Genomic DNA, 22,209 nt, shown 5'->3' with positions numbered 1-22,209 from the left:
TTGTACTAATCCTCACTGATGAAACCCATTCGTATGCAACCCTAAAGAAGCATCGAATGTAAATCTCTTATTTAATTCTCTAAAACAGCTCAAGGATAATTGTACTGAAAGTAATACTTATTCTGAAGTATGAATCATTACTTGATTTTACTTTCTTCATTGTCTTGGATACAAATTAGACATTGACTTCATATTCCTTTCCTTGTCATTTACTTCACATGCTTTTTTGGTAGATGATGATTTAAGAAAAATGAGCTTTAAAGTACTTGCATCTGATTTGTGTTAAAAAATATCAATGATATTAAAGGTGTACCTCTTGAAAGCAAATTGCTATGTTTAAAATTACCTTTTCAAGTATAAAATTTTCCTTGCATCTCATGTGTCTACCTAGATCCCCACTGTGTATAGAAGTTTGAAATTGTGTATTATTTATTAACTGTGACTGCAGTAGAGTATCATAATTATTATTTCTATTTCTTAGGGTCACTTGAAGATTTCTTCAGAACTCTGAAATATTAGAAATGCAATTTTTTACCACCAAATTACTTACTAAGAACATAGTATTATTTCATATCACTTATAAGCATGAAATTCCATGGCAACTCTGGCCTGCATTACTTGGTAGATCGGCAAATGACACGGTGTGGTTATTGGTCATGTCATTCATCCGTGTGGTTGTCAAGTGGTTTCAAAGCATTTTAACAATCATATTTAGACTAGATAATTTACTGGACACTTGAGGCTGTGATTAAAAAGAATTATGCAAAAGTAAAGTGGTGATTCAATTTGATTCATTATTTCCCCTACCAACAGAGTAGAGATCCATTTTATCATCTAGTATTAGAACAACAATCATTTTAGCTGCTGAGACTGACATGTAGGGGCTACATAGATCACGTCTCAAGACAATATCTGGGCTCAGTGGGGAAAGAGAGAGGTGGGTCCAGGAGGGGAAATGGTGGGTTAGGTTACATGGATGAACTTTGAAAGCCGCCCCATCTGGTCACTGGGAGAAAAAAGCACATCAGCAGATGTTGGTCACCAATATATTGTATATTCCCAAGTAGTGCACTCCTGGAAATTTTCCAGTCCTGGAAACCAAGACAATCTAATATTAGTTTTATTTCTTGACTCTTCTTTAATCTAATTGTTTCTCAAGGTGTGTCCACCTTGATAACATTTATCAGAGTCACCTGTAATTTTTGCCCAGAATGATATTTCCTGGAGCCTATTCCAAACGTAGTGAATTAGAGCTCTGAAAAATGGAGCCAGGAATCTGAATTTTAAATAAACATTCTGGTGGTACTTATGCATAATAAAAATTAAAAAAAACAACTGCTCCAATAATTTGGTCCAGATATCGCCTGCCTATCAAAATATAGAGACTAGTGATAGACCTAATTTGTGGAAATGTAAGAAGTCCATGGCTAATGACTATTTTTATGTATCATTAGAAAAATCCTTGGACACTCTTTGACCAAGGTGGAAAATTCAACATTATTCCTCTGACTGGGTCTATATCTTATATCCAAATTCTTTCAAGTAGGTCCTTGAGTTACCCCCCAGTAACCAAGTTCCTGGCTTATTGTTTTTATTCTTTTTTGGGAGAAGTGGCAATCCCTAATCTCATGACTGTAGTTCAATATAACTCATTGTTTTTTTCTAACTAATGATCTATTCTAATATTCTTTATTAGCTGAATTCAAACCCTTATGTATTCATTATTTCAAGACACTTCATCACAGTATTTCACAGGTCTGATAGGATATGTCACTGTAATTCCTTAGTGAATTTTGCTATCACACATTGCCTGGTGTGCAACCTATTACCTGCTCCTGTATTCTGGGGGTACTATGCCCCACATCTCAAAACTGGTCTTCTCTGGACTGCAGCTGGGTCTTCCCTCTTCCGTGTCCATATTTTACCCTGAAAGATATGGATTTTGTTTAAGATTCACCTACCACTCTGCATTCCAAACATACGAATCCTGTATCACACGCAGTACTTGGAACCAAAATAGACCCTGCTCAGACATACTTCATTATATGATAGGGTTGGTGATCCTTCCTTTAATACTTCTATTGATTCATTGCTTCTACATACAACTTTGTGTTCTCTTCACTGCCTTCCTGGATTACTGCAATAATTTCTTCTGAACCCTATTTCCACCTGTGCTTTTCTTTCCATAGGTTGATTCCTATGCCTGGAATGATGCCTTTTTGCAGAACACTCATCCTTGTGGGACAGGATTATTTTTTAACATAAAGGAAGTTTAAAAAAACAAAAAACTTTTGAGAATTAGCAAAATCAATCACGACTATATAAAACAGCTAAGACCAAAACAATGTGTCAACATGATTTTCTTAATTTGAATTTTATTCTGATGTTGGTCAATCCATGTACCTTTTTTCTACAAAACCCTGAGCAGCTTAGGACAGGGATTGTTTTCACTCATGTTTATATTTATGGAGCCTCACTCAATGACTGCACCCCTGAATGAATGCAGTTTAGCATATGATACTAAATAAAACACTTACCATCCTTTAGTTGTAAAAACAAATGCATAAAATCCATCAGATTTATTAACACTTTATCTGAATTATTATTTTTCTTTCCTACCCAAATTCTAGATTGTACCCATGATCTGGTAATTATGCTTTGTAGAATTAATATTCTGTACAATTATACTTAAAATAATTTGTTTCAAATAGACATTTCTCCCATGATCATGCCACATGCCACCTTGCCATTTCTTTAGTCTTTAGTGTTGTATAATTAGTTAGATATCGTATTATCTATTGTGGACTTGTCTCCAAGTTTCTTTTATTTCTGGCTGGTTATTTAAATTTCTTAAATTAGTTGGAACTAAAGTCTTTTCACATTTTAAGTCTTTTCCCCCGCTCTTTTACTACCAGTGTTCTGTGGTTTATTACTTCTGGGATTCTGTGATCCATAACATTCCCTGAGGATACCTTTTTTAATCATTAAATTCTACATATGTAAGTTAAAACACACCTTTTGGAAATAGAATTGTGTGATAAATTTCTCACATCTTCTTAAAAGAATATTCAAAACCTGTTAACAATGTTAATTCTAATTTGAATAAATACATCTCCTTTAAAAAAAAGTAGAACACAAATTCCCTTTATTCCTACTTACTGTTGAAATGCATATCTAAAGCACACAAGGGAAAAATGTGTCACAGATGACAAAACCAAAGCACTTTGGAATCAGATGGAAAGATTAGTTTTCAATAACACTGGAAAAGGCAATCAAGGAAGTATGGATATTAGCTAAAGGTATTGAAAGTTGCCTGTTGTCTGGCCTCAGTATTCAAATGGTTGGGACGTTCTCTTTCACTAGCATGTTCCCTGGGTTGCTTGTCTACCACTTGACAATCACTGAAGTTCTGTAGCCTCAGCATACTGCACTGATTCTTGCTTTTCTGAAGGTTGCTAGTGCTTATTCCACTCTAGTTCACTTTAGAGCATGAGCCTTCCCAGGCTCACTCTGAATTTCTTTTGTAAAGCTTCACATTTTGTAACATAGTGCAAATTGTTTTTATCTAAAGTGATTTACTCTTTCAGACAAATATCATATGATATCACTTATATGTGGAATCTAAAAAATAATACAAATCAACTTATTTACAAAACAAAAGCAGACTCACAGACATAGAAAAAAGACTTGTGATTGACAAGGGGGAGGGGGTTGGGGGAGTGATGGATTGGGAGTTTGGGGTTAGCAGATGCAAACTAGTATACATAGAATGGATAAACAACAAGATCCTACTGTATAGCACAGGGAACTATATTCAGTATCCTGTGATAAACCATAATGGAAAAGAATATGAAAAAAATGCATATATATGTATAACCGAATCACTTTGCTATACAGCAGAAATTAACGCAACATTGTAAAACACCTATACTTCAAAAAATAAATTTTAAAAAATGTGAAGTGGTTTACGCTTTCACTATTTCAGCCTCTCTGCCTAAGGAAATAGGAAATTCCTCTCTATATGTATAGCTGATTCACTTTGTTATAAAGCAGAAACTAACACACCATTGTAAAGCAATTATACTCCAATAAAGATGTTAAAAAATAGATAAGGGAAGATCTTAAATAAGTAGTCTGCAAAAGAAATTTGCCTCTCTCCATGTGTTATCCATCTTATTTGGAAAATGTTCAAACTTTTTAAAATTTCTTTACATCCATTCAATGTGAGTCTCTACCTCTTTAGGGAATTACCTGACAGGCTCTGCAGTAGGTTTTTTTTTTTTTTTCTTTGCGTTACGCGGGCCTCTCACTGTTGTGGCCTCTCCCGTTGCGGAGCACAGGCTCAGCGGCCAAGGCTCACGGGCCCAGCCGCTCCGCGGCGCGCAGGATCCTCCCAGACTGGGGCACGAACCCGTGTCCCCTGCATCAGCAGGCAGACTCTCAACCACTGCGCCACCAGGGAGGCCCTGCAGTAGTTTTAAGATCAACCTTGATGCAGAAACTCAGTCCCTGGCAATTCTGCCCCTACCCAAGGGGATAGATGTTTGTGGAGACTCATTGAGAACTTATGTAAATAGAAAGCTATTATCCTGCCTGATAAACAGAAGAATATAGCAGCATATCTATAAATTATTGCCAATTCTGTGGTCCTATAAATGAAGTTTGAGCCTTTAGCTAGCATAGAACAGATATTAAAATAATAAAAGCACAAGAAGTTTTGACATGTCACCTTGAGCTGAAAGTTACAATTCATTTTCATATGATTTAGGATCTCAGCATCTTTAACTTATTGTGATATTCTTTAAATGTTTTTCCTCAATTATTCATTCAAGAAAAATATTACTGGGTGCCTACTATGTATGCTATATTTTTCCACGCTTTGGGAATACATTAGTGAACTAAAGAGAGGAAAATCTTATACCTTATGAAGCTTACATTCTAGAGGAAACAGAAAGAAGATATAAAATAAACATAGCAATTAAGTCAATCACTTAACACTTTAGAGATTGAAATTACACTATATGTAATGTAAGCTTAATACATTATTTCATTGTTTTTACATGTATTTAATATTTATAAATATTCACCAACTTTTATAAACAGTTGTTGAATCCGCTATAGGAAAAATTTCAAAAAACCGATATGTTGCTTGGTCAAAGAAATACAAATCTACTTAGCAAATTGGAGCCATGTTAAAACTCAGTTAACTTTCCACCATTGAAATCATGAATAGGACATTACAAATTTATTTTAATCACAACTTCATTTAATGCTCTTTAACTAACGTTTATTGAATATGCCCCCTTTTTCTCAGCAAACACCTACAAGTTCATTATTGGATAAATAGACACATCCTGAATCTAATCTGTTCAAATGAATGAATCATTGATGTACCATCATTATCATTTCCAAAATGTTCTGAGCTTTTTATTTGAGATATAAATTACCACATGTGTTTTGCAAAACACTCAGCTCACTTTATGAATATATCAGGATAATTATGACTATGTATTATTTCTGGGGAAAAAGTTGTATCATTATCCTAAAAAATTAATTAGCCCATTTTGACATATACCTTTAGAAATGTTCAAAAGTGTTCAATAGAAAAGTTTTGTCTTGAAGCACCTGTAGTTATTTTCTTAATTAGTAGAATATTTTCTTACAGGAGTATTTAGCCCTTAATATGAATATTAGTCATAATATTCTTCCTCTGTACCTTTCTCACAGCCAAAAATAACAAATAAAAATATTTGAATTACTGATTTCTGAAAACAAAATAAATGTCTTCATGATATAAGTAAGAGTAACTGATAAAAAGACAGTGACAAATTGGAAATATACTTGCAATACATGGCAAAAATATTAATTTCTGTGAGGAGAAAAACCGAATTTATAGGACACTAAGAATATAACTGGACATTAGACATGAAAACTTAACTTTGTTTATAATAAGATTAAATCCTACATTTTAAATTATTTTATCTAGAAAAGTGTGGGGAGGAAGAGTAGAAATGGGTGGAGATTGTCATAGGGGTGTGGGAGGCGTGAACCTACCCCTGTCCCTGCCTCGGTGACCCAATGGCAGCAGCGGTCCCCATGGGTCGTGGTGCACAGAGGCCTCAGCACCTGGAGTACACGGACACTGTCATCCAGGTAAGAGCTTCAACCGGCTTCAGACTCTCTGCTCAAGTTTCAAAACTTGGTCCAAAATGGACAAATTCTTAGAAATGCACAACCTGCCAAGACTGAATCAGGAAGAAATAGAAAATATGAATAGACCAATCACAAGCACTGAAATTGAAACTGTGATTAAAATCTTCCAACAAACAAAAGCCCAGGACCAGATGGCTTCACAGGCGAATTCTATCAAACAGTTAGAGAAGAGCTAACACCTATCCTTCTCAAACTCTTCCAAAATATAGCAGAGGGAGGAACACTCCCAAACTCATTCTACGAGGCCACTATCACCTTGATACCAAAACCAGGCAAGGATGTCACAAAGAAAGAAAACTACAGGCCAATCTCACTGATGAACATAGATGCAAAAATCCTCAACAAAATACTAGCAAACAGAATCCAACAGCACATTAAAAGGATCATACACCATGATCAAGTGGGGTTTATTCCAGGAATGCAAGGATTCTTCCATATATGCAAATCAATCAATGTGATACACCATATTAACAAATTGAAGAAGAAAAACCATATGATCATCTCAATAGATGCAGAGAAAGCGTTCGAAAAATTCAACACCCATTTATGATAAAAACCCTGCAGAAAGTAGGCATAGAGGGAACTTTCCTCAACATAATAAAGGCCATATATGACAAACCCACAGCCAACATCGTCCTCAATGGTGAAAAACTGAAACCATTTCCACTAAGATCAGGAACAAGACAAGGCTGCCCACTATCACCACTCTTACTCAACTTAGTTTTGGAAGTTTTAGCCAGAGCAATCAGAGAAGAAAAGGAAATAAAAGGAATCCAAATTGGAAAAGAAGAAGTAAAGCTGTCACTGTCTGCAGATGACATGATACAATACATAGAGAATCCTAAAGATGCTACCAGAAAACTACTAGAGCTAATCAATGAATTTGGTAAAGTAGCAGGATACAAAATAAATGCACAGAAATCTCTGGCATTCCTGTACACTAATGATGAAAAATCTGAAAGTGAAATCAAGAAAACTCTCCCATTTACCATTGCAACAAAAAGAATAAAATATCTAGGAATAAACCTACCTAAGGAGACAAAATACCTGTATGCAGAAAATTATAAGACACTGATGAAAGAAATTAAAGATGATACAAATAGATGGAGAGATATACCATGCTCCTGGATTGGAAGAATCAATAGTGTGAAAATGACTCTACTACCCAAAGCAATCTACAGATTCAATGCAATCCCTATCAAACTACCACTGGCATTTTTCACAGAACTAGAACAAAAAATTTCAAAATTTGTTTGGAGAAACAAAAGACCCCGAATAGCCAAAGCAATCTTGAGAACGAAAAACGGAGCTGCAGGAATCAGGCTCCCTGACTTCAGACTATACTACAAAGCTACAGTATTCAAGACAGTGTGGTACTGGCACAAAAACAGAAATATAGATCAATGGAACAGGATAGAAAGCACAGATATAAACCCATGCACATATGGTCAACTTATCTTTGATAAAGGAGGCAGGAATGTACAGTGGAGAAAGGACAGCCTCCTCAATAAGTGATGCTGGGAAAACTGGACAGGGACATGTAAAAGTATGAGATTAGATCATTCCCTAACACCATACACAAAAATAAGCTCCAAATGGATTAAAGACCTAAATGTAAGGCCAGAAACTATCAAACTCTTAGAGGAAAACATAGGCAGAACACTCTATGACATAAATCACAGCAAGATCCCTTTGGACCCACCTCCTAGAGAAATGGAAATAAAAACAAAGATAAACAAATGGGACCTAATGAAACTTAAAACTTTTGAGCAGCAAAGGAAACCATAAACAAGACCAAAAGACAACCCTCAGAATGGGTGAAAATATTTGCAAATGAAGCAACTGACAAAGGATTAATCTCCAAAATTTATAAGCAGCACATGCAGCTCAATAGCAAAAACACAAACAACCCAATCCAAAAATGGGCAGAAGACTTAAATAGGCATTTCTCCAAAGAAGATATACAGACTATCAACAAACACGTGAAAGAATGCACAACATCATTAATCATTAGAGAAATGCAAATCAAAACTACAATGAGATAACATCTCACACCAGTCAGAATGGCCATCATCAAGAAATCTAGAAACAATAAATGCTGGAGAGGGTGTGGAGAAAAGGGCACACTCTTACACTGCTGGTGGGAATGTGAATTGGTACAGCCACTATGGAGAACAGTATGGAGGTTCCTTAAAAAACTAAAAATAGAACTACCATATGATCCAACAATCCCACTACTAGGCATATACCCTGAGAAAACCATAATTCAAAAAGAGACATGTACCAAAATGTTCATTGCAGCTCTATTCACAATAGCCCGGAGATGGAAACAACCTAAGTGTCCATCATCAGATGAATGGATAAAGAAGATGTGGCACATATGTACAGTGAAATCTTACTCAGCCATAAAAAGAAACGAAACTGAGCTATTTATAATGAGGTGGATAGACCTAGAGTCTGTCATACAGAGTGAAGTAAGTCAGAAAGAGAAAGACAAATACTGTATGCTAACACATATATATGGAATTTAAAAAAATGTCATGAAGAACCTAGGGGTAAAACGGGAATAAAGACACAGACCTACTTGAGAATGGACTTGAGGATATGGGGAGGGGGAAGGGTAAGCTGTGACAAAGTGAAAGAGAGGCATCGACTTATATACAGTACCAAACATAAGGTAGATAGATAGTGGGAAGCAGCCGCAGAGCACAGGGAGATCAGCTTGGTGCTTTGTGACCGCCTGGAGGGGTGGGATGGGGAGGGTGGGAGGGAGGGAGATGTATGAGGGAAGGGATGTGGGAACAGCTGTATATGTATGACTGATTCACTTTGTTATAAAGCAGACACTAAAAAAAAAAAAGACACAGTCCTACGTGAGAATGGACTTGAGGATATGGGGAGTGGGAAGGGTAAGTTGTGACAAAGTGAAAGAGAGGCATGGACATATATACACTACCAAACGTAAGGTAGATAGATAGTGGGAAGCAGCCGCAGAGCACAGGGAATTCAGCTCGGTGCTTTGTGACCGCCTGGAGGGGTGGAATGGGGAGGGTGGGAGGGAGGGAGATGCATGAGGGAAGGGATCTGGGAAGAGATGTATATGTATGACTGATTCACTTTGTTATAGAGCAGAAACTAATAAAAAAAATAAAATAAATAAATAAATAAAAAATAAACAAATGGGACCTAATATAATTTCAAAGCTTTTGCACAGCACAGGAAACCATAAACAAGACCAAAAGACAGCCCACAGAATGGGAGAAAATATTTGCAAATGAAGCAACTGACAAAGGATTAATCTCCAAAATTTATAAGCAGCTCATGCAGCTCAATAGCAAAAAAACAAACAACCCAATCCAAAAATGGGCAGAAGACTTAAATAGGCATTTCTCCAAAGAAGATATACAGACTGGGGCTTCCCTGGTGGCGCAGTGGTTGAGAGTCCACCTGCTGGTGCAGGGGACACGGGTTCGTGCCCTGATCCGGGAAGATCCCACATGCCGCGGAGCGGCTGGGACCGTGAGCCATGGCCGCTGAGCCTGCGCATCCGGAGCCTGTGCTCCGCAACGGGAGAGGCCACAACAGGGAGACGCCCGCATACCACAAATAAATAAATAAATAAAAATTAAAGAAGATATACAGACTGCCAACAAACACATGAAAGAATGCTCAACATCATTAATCATTAGAGAAATGCAAATCAAAACTACAGTGAGATATCATTTCACACCAGTCAGAATGGCCATCATCAAGAAATCTAGAAACAATAAATGCTGGAGAGGGTGTGGAGAAAAGGGAACACTCTTGCACTGCTGGTGGGAACGTGAATTGGTACAGCCACTATGGAGAACAGTATGGAGGTTCCTTAAAAAACTAAAAATAGAACTACCATATGATCCAACAATCCCACTACTAGGCATATACCCTGAGAAAACCATAATTCAAAAAGAGACATGTACCAAAATGTTCATTGCAGCTCTATTCACAATAGCCCGGAGATGGAAACAACCCAAGTGTCCATCATTGGATGATTGGATAAAGAAGATGTGGCATATATATACAATGGAATATTACTCAGCCATAAAAAGAAACGAAATTGAGCTATTTGTAATGAGGTGGATGGACCTAGAGTCTGTCATATAGAGTGAAGTAAGTCAGAAAGAGAAAGAAAAATACTGTATGCTGACACATATATATGGAATTTAAGAAAAAAAATGTCATGAAGAACCTAGAGGTAAGACATGAATAAAGACACAGACTTACTAGAGAATGGACTTGAGGATATGGGGAGGGGGAAGGGTAAGCTGTGACAAAGTGAAAGAGCGGCATGGACATATATACACTACCAAACGTAAGGTAGATAGCTAGAGGGAAGCAGCCGCATAGCACAGGGAGATCAGCTCGGTGCTTTGTGACCGCCTTGGGGGGGGATAGGGAGGGTGGGAGGGAGACGAAAAAGGGAGGGGTTATGGGAACATATGTATATGTATAACTGATTAAATTTGTTATAAAAAAAAAACTAATAATAGAACTACCATATGATCCAGCAATCCCACTACTAGGCATATACCCTGAGAAAACCATAATTCAAAAAGAGACATGTACCAAAATGTTCATTGCAGCTCTATTCACAACAGCCCGGAGATGGAAACAACCTAAGTGTCCATCATTGGATGAATGGATAAAGAAGATGTGGCACATAAATACAGTGGAATATTACTCAGCCATAAAAAGAAACGAAATTGAGCTCTTTGTAATGAGGTGGATGGACCTAGAGTCTGTCATACAGAGTGAAGTAAGTCAGAAAGAGAAAGACAAATACCGTATGCTAACACATATATATGGAATTTAAAAAAAAATGTCATGAAGAACATAGGGGTAAAACGGGAATAAAGAAACAGACCTACTTGAGAACGGACTTGAGGATATGGGCAGGGGGAAGGGTAAGCTGTGACAAAGTGAAAGAGAGTCATGGACATATACACAGTACCAAACGTAAGGTAGATAGCTAGTGGGAAGCAGCCGCAGAGCACAGGGAGATCAGCTCGGTGCTTTGTGACTGCCTGGAGGGGTGGGATGGGGAGGGTGGGAGGGTGGGAGATGCATGAGGGAAGGGATGTGGGAACAGATGTATGTGTATGACTGATTCACTTTGTTATAAACAGAAACTAATAAAAAAAATTTAAAAATAAAAATAAAAAAGACACAGACCTAATTGAGAATGGACTAGAGGATATGGGGAGTGGGAAGGGTAAGCTGTGACAAAGCAAAAGAGAGGCATGGACATATACACAGTACCAAACGTAAGGTAGATAGATATTGGGAAGCAGCCGCAGAGCATCGGGAGATCAGCTCGGTGCTTTGTGACCGCCTGGAGGGGTGGAATGGGGAGGGTGGGAGGGAGGGATATGCATGAAGGAATGGATGTGGGAACAGATGTATATGTATGACTGATTCACTTTGTTATAGAGCAGAAACTAATAAAAAATAAATAAATAAATAAATAAACAAACGGGACCTAATGAAACTTCAAAGCTTTTGCACAGCAAAGGAAACCATAAACAAGACCAAAAGTCAACCCTCAGAATGGGAGAAAATATTTGCAAATGAAGCAACTGACAAAGGATTAATCTCCAAAATTTATAAGCAGCTCATGCAGCTCAATAGCAAAAAAACAAACAACCCAATCCAAAAATGGGCAGAAGACTTAAATAGGCATTTCTCCAAAGAAGATATACAGACTGCCAACAAACACATGAAAGAATGCTCAACATCATTAATCATTAGAGAAATGCAAATCAAAACTACAATGAGATATCATCTCACACCAGTCAGAATGGCCATCATCAAGAAATCTAGAAACAATAAATGCTGGAGAGGGTGTGGAGAAAAGGGAACACTCTTGCATTGCTGGTGGGAATGTGAATTGGTACAGCCACTATGGAGAACAGTACGGAGGTTCCTTAAAAAACTAAAAATGGAACTACCGTATGATCCAGCAATCCCACTACTAGGCATATTCCCTGAGAAAACCATAATTCAAAAAGAGACATGGACCAAAATGTTCATAGCAGCCCTATTTACAATAGCCGGGAGATGGAAACAACCTAAGTGTCCATCATTGGATGAATGGATAAACAAGACGTGGCACATATATACAGTGGAATATTACTGAGCCATAAAAAGAAATGAAACTGAGCTATTTGTAATGAGGTGGACAGACCTAGAGTCTGTCATACAGAGTGAAGTAAGTCAGAAAGAGAAAGACAAGTACCATATGCTAACAGATATATATGGAATTTAAAAAAAAATGTCATGAAGAACCTAGGGGTAAAACGGGAATAAAGACACAGACCTACTTGAGAATGGACTTGAGGATATGGGGAGGGGGAAGTGTAAGCTGTGACAAAGCAAAAGAGAGGCATGGACATATACACAGTACCAAACGTAAGGCAGATAGCTACTGGGAAGCAGCCGCAGAGCATCCGGAGATCAGCTCGGTGCTTTGTGACCGCCTGGAGGGGTGGGATGCGGAGGGTGGGAGGGAGGGAGATGCATGAGGGAAGGGATGTGGGAACAGATGTATATGCATGACTGATTCACTTTGTTATAGAGCAGAAACTAATAAAAATAAATAAATAAATAAATAAATAAATAAAAGTAAACAAATGGGACCTAATGAAACTTCAAAGCTTTTGCACAGCAAAGGAAACCATAAACAAGACCAAAAGTCAACCCTCAGAATGGGAGAAAATATTTGCAAATGAAGCAACTGACAAAGGATTAATCTCCAAAATTTATAAGCAGCTCATGCAGCTCAATAGCAAAAAAACAAACAACCCAATCCAAAAATGGGCAGAAGACTTAAATAGGCATTTCTCCAAAGAAGATATACACACTGCCAACAAACACATGAAAGAATGCTCAACATCATTAATCATTAGAGAAATGCAAATCAAAACTACAATGAGATATCATCTCACACCAGTCAGAATGGCCATCATCAAGAAATCTAGAAACAATAAATGCTGGAGAGGGTGTGGAGAAAAGGGAACACTCTTGCATTGCTGGTGGGAATGTGAATTGGTACAGCCACTATGGAGAACAGTACGGAGGTTCCTTAAAAAACTAAAAATAGAACTACCATATGATCCAGCAATCCCACTACTAGGCATATACCCTGAGAAAACCATAATTCAAAAAGAGACATGTACCAAAATGTTCATTGCAGCTCTATTCACAATAGCCCGGAGATGGAACAACCTAAGTGTCTATCATCAGATGAATGGATAAAGAAGATGTGGCATATATATACAATGGAATATTACTCAGCCATAAAAAGAGAGAAAACTGAGCTATTTGTAATGAGGTGGATAGACCTAGAGTCTGTCATACAGAGTGAAGTAAGTCAGAAAGAGAAAGACAAATACAGTATGCTAACACATATATATGGAATTTAAGAAAAAAAATGTCATGAAGAACCTAGGGGTAAAACAGGAATAAAGACACAGACCTACTTGAGAATGGACTTGAGGATATGGGGAGGGGGAAGGGTAAGCTGTGACAAAACGAAAGAGAGGCATGGACATATATACACTACCAAACTTAGGGTAGATAGCTACTGGGAAGCAGCCGCAGAGCACAGGGAAATCAGCTCGGTGCTTTGTGACTGCCTGGAGGCATGGGATGGGGAGGGTGGGAGGGAGGGAAATGCAAGAGGGAAGGGATGTGGGAACAGCTGTATATGTATGACTGATTCACTTTGTTATAAAGCAGAAACTAATAAAAATAAAAAAAATAAAAAAAATGCAAAAATAACCCCAAAACCTTGGTCCAGCTTTGATCAGTTGTCCACCCCAGGAGGAAGCCAGAGTTCAGGGTTCAGTTGCAAGGACTTTGCACATCATTACTTCAGGTCCGCCTCTGTGGTTGGGCTGTTCTCGAAAAAGGGCAGTTGTTGGCAGCTGGGAATTCACCTGACTGGTATTTGCTACAAATGATTCTCTCCAGTTTAAAGGAAAAGCCTGAGGGCCGGCAGGGTCCTGGGCGCCTGGCTCCCTCAGTGATGAAGGCTGGGCAGGGTCTGGGGACCTGGCCTGGAAGGCACCACCACCTGAGATCTGCTTCTTCAAGCAGGCCTGGGTACTGGTGGGCGGACCCAGACTGGTTGATGGACGGACACTCCCGGGCAGGGTAACTAGCCTGCACACAGACCCCTTCCTCTTGGTCAGGACCTGGACCCTGGAGAGCAAGAGTTGAGCCTTGGGACCTTGCCCTTTCTTGTCAGTACAGAGAGTAACATTTGTTTTGATGGAGGCTTACAGGAACATCGTGACCTGACCATGACCTGACCTCAAGAAAAAAGGATCTGACCTTAGAAGTTTGAAGCAAGTAACCACACCTGTCTCTTACCTTTCCCATGAAAGGGCTTTGCTGAAAGCTTTTGGGGAGTTCAGGGTTTTCTAAGGCATGAGCCGCCCGTCTCCTCACCTGGCCCTGCAGTAAACCTTTCTCTGATCCAATGCTCCAAACTCGACATGTTGGTATTGTTTGGCCTCACTGTTTGTCAGGCACATGGACTTGCGTTCAGCAACAGGATGATATTTCCGTCAAGAATAGAACCTCTTTTTATTCTCAACGTGTTACCTTTGTCCAACTTCACCCTGAAATGTACACTATCAACTGTATTTGGCGGGCTGATCATTTTCTTCCATATAAATTATTTTCTTAATGAGAGAGTAAATTGTGCACCTGGGATTCAATTTTGGAAATAAACTGTTTACTCTGAAGAGCCAAACTTGTCCTTGGAAACACACTTTCTATACAGCAGCAGTTGGACTCATCCTGTGCAGAGTCCAGTATGGTGGCCTGTCACTATGGTAATATGATGACGGCCATCTTGGCATTCCGTGCCAACTGCCAACTGCCAACTGCCACTCTGTTAACTGAAACGTTCACATACAGTGGCAGGTGAGAAGCTCTCACTGTCACCCCTTGCGAGTTTGAAAATGGGCAATCTGAATTGTTCTGGAGGTAGGTTCATATTCATCCTCTTAAGGCTGTTCCTTCAAATGGGCTGGTTAACTTTTACTGATATATGTTCCTCATTTTTTTTCTTTTCTCATTTCTACCACATTTATCTACAGTTATAAATATATTTTATAGTTTGTTGTATTACTTAATTTATATTTTTGATTCTTCTGTCAAGCCAGCTGCCTTAAATATTTTCCTAAATTTAGGAAAACATATTATCTCCAAATGCCAATTTTGTACACACTCTACCAGAGAACAGATAAAGGGAACTCAGTCATTATGCTTTTACTGAAGCAGGAGAATTTTCATATCTCCTCAGCAATGGTCATTATAGGAGGAAAGGGGAATTACAGCTCAGCCTTTCTAAATGTAACTGTCAAAATCTGAAACCAGAGCTTCCCTGGTGGCAGAGTGGTTGAGAGTCCGCCGGCCGATGCAGGGGACAGGGGTTCGTGCCCCGGTCTGGGAAGATCCCACATGCCGTGGAGCGGCTGCACCCGTGAGCCATGGCCGTTGAGCCTGCGCGTCCAGAGCCCGTGCTCCTCAACGGGAGAGGCCACAACAGTGAGAGGCCCGTGTACCACACACAAAAAAATCAGAAACCAAATATTCAAGGTCTAAATCCAGAAAGTTTTATAAAGGAAAGAACCTGGGATTCACTGGTTGGATTTCCATGGGTTGCTGTGGACAAGATCACTGGCTGTTTGGCGGCTGCCAGGGAGTTTGGTGAGAAGGGCCAGTGCCATCACATTAGTGGAATGAACATTTGGTCACTGAGGGAAGGAGGGTCTGTCTGGTGATTCTCAGGGAGCATCCTGGGGTGGGGTCTCCAGCCTCTGAGTATGGAGATGACTTTCATAAAGAACACCTTCCACTACAGGGTCTAGAGAATGATGAGTTTATAGAGCCAGAATTTTAGTGAGGAAAGACTTGAATGCTTGCCCATTCTTAGCAAGCTCTTGGTCCAGGCTGCTCGAATGGGTGCTCAGATCAATTTTACTTGGAGCCGTCAAATCCCTTCTCTGTTTTCAACAGCTACCAAACGTCCAGCTTATTCTTGCCATCATTCAGGATTGAACACTTATAGAGCATTTGTGAAGCACCAGTCCTTTATTTTTCCAACATTTTATGTGTATTCAATCATTTTTGGCCACATGACATAATGCTAAAAGTAGGCCATATTAACATTTCTACATCTCAGAACAGGGAACTGAGGCAAAGAGGGATCTACATATCTTTCCCAAGTACATGCTTCTTCTAAACCGGATTTGAATCCAGTCCATCAGTCATGCTCCCAATGGTTTGCTGGGTTTCTAGACGTTCACAATTAAATAAAGATATTTGCCCACAAAACCTGTCTGTTGGGTGTTTTCAGTTTGTTTCACACCAAACTGCAAGATCTTCCTAAGTCCAACTTTGATTCAGGAGGCTCTTCTGGGCAGCTGGTGAGGAAAGGTACCAAAGGATTGAACTGTGAATAAATTATTGCTAATTTCCCCATGGTCTTCTGCCAGCAAGATGTCAATAGTTGTCTCTATTGTAATGCATTTCCCAGGAGGCTTCTTCCAGAATGCGAGAAGAAGAATCACTCATTGGAGGTCAAGGATACCAATTCCAGGCTGGATGAGAAGGATCCACATCCGGCCACGTTTTAGAGTGGACCCTAAAAATGACCCAGCTGAAGGTACTGTGGAAAATTTCTCATTAGGTTCACTCAAGAATAATTATTCTAGTTTGTTCAGTGCCTCATATTTAAGAAAAAGCTATGAAATATTAAGCAGTATTCTTCTTTTATTTCATGTGTTCAAATTGAAACTCACTAAGCCAGCTGGTACTGTTTTAACCATGGAAGTAAACATGCATTTAAAATTCAACATTTGGTTCATGTTTAAGAGGGAAGATGGTCTCTAGTTATGGTTTAGACATTAGCTGATTTTTGAACGTTAGCAACAACACATCCCTCCCTGAAACCATGTTTTGAGATTTCTTTAAATTATTAGACATTATTTAGAACAGGATTATATTGACATAAAAGTTGTACAGGCAATACAGAAAATACCTGTATCCTATCACTCCAGTTTCAGCTATTAATAATATATAACATAGGTCAGGTACATTTGTAACAGTTAGTGAAAAATTGTAAGTATATTTTTATTAATGAAAAGTCCCTGGTTCACCTCAGAGTCACACCTTGTGTTGTTATATTCAATGATATTTGAAATATGTACAATATTATTTGTCACCATTATGGTGCCATACAGAAATGTGTACACTAATGTTCATAGTAGCATTATTCTTAGTAGCGAAAAGATAGAAACAATCCAAAGTCCATGAGGTGATGAATGGATAAATAAAATGTGATATATACACAGAATGGAATAATTTTCAACCATAAAAAGGAATTAAAGATTGACTTATGCTACAAAATGAATGATCCAAATAATATAAAAAATATATTATTGTTAGTGAAATTAGGCAGGCGCAGAAAGACAAATATTATATGATTCCACTTGTATGAGGTACCTAGTGTAGGCAAACTCACAGACACCGGAAGTAGAAATTACCAAGGTCAGGAGGCAGGAGTAAGGTGGATTATGATTTAATGGGTACAGAGGTTACGTTGAAATGATGAAAAAGATTAAGATGTAGATTGTGTTGATGGGTACACAGCATTGTGAAAGTAAGAAATGCTAGTGAACTGTCTACTTAAAAATTATGAAAAGCATAAATATGTATATTTCATCACAATAAAATAAGTCAAAAATCCAACAGAATGGACGATGAATGAAGGAGCAACATATTTGATTAGAAGGAAGCTGAAAGAGTCTTGTAACATTTCAAGAAGAAGGGGGATTTGGAGGGACTTTGAAATGGGCAGAGGGGCCGTGGGACTCTATACTGAAACATAGTGCAATGTTAGTGTTTAAGCTTTTTCAGACTGACACTTTCAAATTGATTAGGTTCCCTACAGCTAGAAAGCTAAAGGTTCTCTTCCTCATTTCTGAAATGTTCCTCCCCTTTGCCTTCCTCCACCCACCAGGGAGGTTTGTCCAACAGCACCTCAGTCCACACTCAGTAACCACCTGCACCCATACACTCCCACCCTGTGTCCACATTAACGAGGCTCTCTGAGTAATTCCTGAGCAGCATCACCAGTGTCCTGACACTTACTCTGTGTCCTCCTAGAGCCCCCTGAGGACCTGTTGGAGAAACTGCCCCATGTGAGGACAATTAAAGTGGCTCCTGCTACCTCCAGGGTAAGCTCCCCTTATTTATCAGAGATTAAAAGTTTGCTTCATTTCTTTCTTTTCCAATTGATTTCAGATATGAAGATCTACAATGTTCAAGACAGCTGATGTATACAATTTTGCTTGGTTGGATGAATGCTGATTGAAGGTCTTTCCCAACAGATAACTCATTCAAAAGGCCATTTAAAAAATGGCAACATCAGTTAGAAACTGTAGAGTCAGACACACTTTCCTCAGCAGAAAATTTCCCTCCTTGAAATAGACTTTTGTATTTGCTCCTCAAAGTGGACCTGAGAGATCTTCCAGGCAAAGCTCCAGCCTTTCCCACAGCTGTCTTCTCTGGTTTCTTTTGGGGCCATTGACTCAACAACAGTTTCCCATTTGGTTTTCTGAGGACAAAAAAAGAGATGAAATACCTGTGTCCACAGAGCACAGGATGCTGAGATCCTTACACTGTTTTCTCTTCTCTAATCACAGGTGGATGGGACAGCAAACAAAAACGGTATGCATTCAGAGGTCACCCCTGTGCTGAGGAACAATCTAGATGATGAAGAAGGTGGGACTCTTTTGATGGCTTTGCTTGGAGAGACACCCTGATTCAGGGTCCCTACAGGGATGAGGGCTGGGGGTGTAGAGCTAGAGAGTGATTTCCCAGTAAAGAGCCATGCCCAAGTTCTATGGTCCTGGAAGTAACTGCATCATTTAGATGATGTGGGTTTGTGTGTATCAGGGTTGGGGTGGGGTCCATGTGTGAGCCTATGTGGTGTGATTGTGAACCTGCATGCGTGAGCGTGTGTGTGTTTCCTCAGGAGATATTTCCCTCTTACACAGCACAATTCACCTGCCAACAAAGCTCATCACCACTGCACACTGTGTGTACACTACCTTGTTCTTCCCTCAACACAGCTGTTGCCCAGATTTGGTTAATATTCCTTTTCCTCAGAAGGAGATGGTGCAGAGATAAATGTTCTCAGCTCTTGACCTCCTAAGTGGAAAAGCCAAACTGAGAACCCAGGGGTGGGTCCCAATGTGGGTGCTCTGGATCCCTGACCTGCACTTACCACTCAGCTAAGGGATCCTCAGTCATGGAGCAAGGGAGTCCCTGCATCCGTATCCTTGGCTGGAAGTCCTAGCATCTCCAAAGGTCCAGACCTTGCCCATCAGGTGGCCTTAGTGGTCACAGAATCCAGGGCAGCTATGGGTGGGCTTATCAGTTGACTTTGGCACAGTCATTAAGGTGAAATTTACCTCAGGACCTGCATTCTCCTGGTCAGCTCACAGATTCTGAGAGGTGTGAGACCCCATGTATACAGTACAGGTCATATCTGTCAGTGCTGGTGTCATTGCTTAAACAAGGCCAAAAGCAGATAAGAATCAGGGAGCTATTTTATTGTATTGGATAACATTACCATAAGCCATAGCATCGGTCAATTCCTGTAGCCCACACCCAAGAACTCAAAGTGGAACCTGACTGTTAGCCTATACACTTCTCCTGCACAGCTGCGTTAGAGAAAGGCTGTGCTCAGTCTTTGCTCCCTCTTCATAACGAAGTGTCCCACTTATGGAACAGCTCCCTAGAGTATGGGCAGCCCCTGACTCAGTGGGCATACATACATTGTATAGAAAACAAAGACTGGGAAGAAAATATGATACGATTGATAGTGGCTGTATCTAAATGGTAGGATTTCAGTTTTGTCAAATCTTGTGTATTTAATTTTCTTTTAGACAAGTGACTAGTGAATAAATATAGCATATTTTGTCTAGGATTGAATTCAGTCCTTTAATAGAGGTTGCTGTTAATCAAGTATAAAATATTATACAATAGAAGACATGACAAATGCAGTAGCTGGCATTGTGGATGCTGGGGAAAGAGTGATCTGGGAAAAATCAAGCGACAGTGGCAATTTAGCAGAAACTCAAAAGAGGCAGGATGGGTCATGGGTCTGTGTCATTGAAACAGAGCATGCATTTTGGTGTTTACCATTTTGTAGATCGACCCTTCCCTTCTGATGAGGCTCCCCTTAGCTAGAAAGCCAAAGCTCTGTTTTCATTTCCTTCCTCTTGTCCTTTGCTTTCCTTCATTCCCCAAAGAGGATGGCCCAACACCAGCTCAGCCCACACTTACTAACCTCCCACATCCATACTCCCCACCCCATGTCCTCATCGAGAAGAAAGCCCCTGAGTAATTCCTGAGCCGCAGCACCAGTGTCCTGACAGTTACTCTGTGTCCCTCCAGGTCTCCCTGAGGATGTGGCGGCGGACCTGCACCGTGATAGGACAGAAGAAAAGCCTCCATGGAAAATCAAGGTAAGCTGGATTGTTTCTGGTCTGAGATAGAAATATTGCTTTATTTCTCTTTCAATAGAATTGAGTTATGAATATTTGAGGGTATTCCTTCAAGATACATACAGTTCCCTTGGTTGGGAGAATGTGGAGTGAGAGTCTATTACCAACTCATGGTGCCTGATTCCACAGGACATTAAAATTGACAGCATCCATTACAGCCTGTAGAGTATGGAGCTCTCTCTCCTGCAGCGATTTTTCCTCTAGGCAAAGAATTCTGTAATTTCCAACCTAAATGGACTTGGAAGTTCCATGCTCCCAGCAAAGTTCTTGCCTTTCAGCCTGAGTAGGTTTGCTCTGATAACCCTTGCTGGGTTCCCTGGACCACTGTTTCTTATCAGGTTTTCTACTGTCAGCAAATGAACAAAAGACCTGAGCATCACTGTGATCTTATCCTCATAGTGTTTTCTCTCCTGTAATTGCAGGTGGCCTTCCCAGAACGTGAAAATGGTATGTATTCTGGAATCAGTCACTTGGGGAGGAAGAACTTTGAAGATGAGAAAGTGGGACATTCTTGCTGGTTTTAGTGTAGAGGGCAAACTGATTCCAAATTTGTGCTGGGAAAGAGAGTAGGGGCCCTGGTGATAGAAAGTGATTTACAAGTAATGTGACCAATTACTATAGTCCCAGGAAGAAGCTGTATTACGGTTAGGTGGTGTAGGTTTGTGTGCATGAGACTGGGTGTGTCTGTATGTGAAATGAGTGGGATGACTCTGTGTGTGTATGTGAACTTTTTGTGTTGTGTTTCCCTTGATTTATGTTCCCCTAAACATCACTGTTACTGGTGCCAACTTTCTAAAAAATACTCCCATCACCACTGCATCATGAATGGGTATGGATATAAAAGTAAATAAACTGTACACTTTAAATGTGTGCATTGATTTTATACCAAGTGAGCCTCATTTAACCTGGAAAACAAATCCTATCACCACCGAGGCAAATATTTACTGGATTCTTTTTTTTTTTTTTTTTTCTTGGCTGTGTTGGGTCTTCTTTGCAGGGCGCCGGCTTCTCATTTCGGTGGCTTCTGTTGTTCCAGAGCACGGGCTCTAGGTGCATGGGCTTCAATAGTTGTGGCACGTGGGCTCAGTAGTTGTGACTTGTGGGCTCTAGAGCACAGGCTTAGTAGTTGTGGTGCACGGGCTTAGTTGCTCCATGGCTGGATTCTTAGTGAACAAAACTGGGTTTCAATATCCCTACTACTGGGTCAATTACAACTTCATTTAATAAGAAATCTCATCTCTTAGTACGTCTCATAGCATTCTGAATGGGTACGATACATCACTCTGCCACATCCCTTATTCTAACTCTTTCCTATTAGAGCCTCGGGATGAGTCCTCCCCCCTTACCTGAAGCACCTAGTGCTAGGCAG

Source organism: Mesoplodon mirus (genome assembly GCF_964341445.2).
Source record: "Mesoplodon mirus genome assembly, contig: HAP1_SCAFFOLD_871, whole genome shotgun sequence".
Lineage (NCBI taxonomy): Eukaryota > Metazoa > Chordata > Mammalia > Artiodactyla > Ziphiidae > Mesoplodon > Mesoplodon mirus.
Note: the sequence above shows the minus strand (reverse complement) of the source record.